The sequence below is a fragment of the Amphibalanus amphitrite genome, unplaced genomic scaffold, assembly GCF_019059575.1.
Source record: "Amphibalanus amphitrite isolate SeventyFive unplaced genomic scaffold, NRLGWU_Aamphi_draft 000466F_arrow, whole genome shotgun sequence".
In the NCBI taxonomy this organism is placed as follows: domain Eukaryota; kingdom Metazoa; phylum Arthropoda; class Thecostraca; order Balanomorpha; family Balanidae; genus Amphibalanus; species Amphibalanus amphitrite.
In genome coordinates this window covers 363,576-363,848 of record NW_024881960.1, presented here as the reverse complement: position 1 = coordinate 363,848, position 273 = coordinate 363,576, and positions in this window count along the sequence as shown.

Here is a 273-nt window from a genome sequence, read left to right as displayed (position 1 = left end):
CCACCAGATAAACTAAAAAATGGCCTTGGAACAGAGCCAAGTGGTGCTCTCCATTTGTTTGTTTACAATGATTGTAGTGCTGATGTATTTTTAGGACTCTGAACGTCGGCTTATAAAAAATGAAACGTTTTTACAAAAGTTGTAAGGTAAGTAATATTTATCTGAAATAACTAAAATATTCAAAAGCCAAACACTATGAAATACAATAATCGGAACGAAAAAGTAACCCAAAAATCCAGCCTAATCACCGGCTCCTAAAACGGCAACACAATC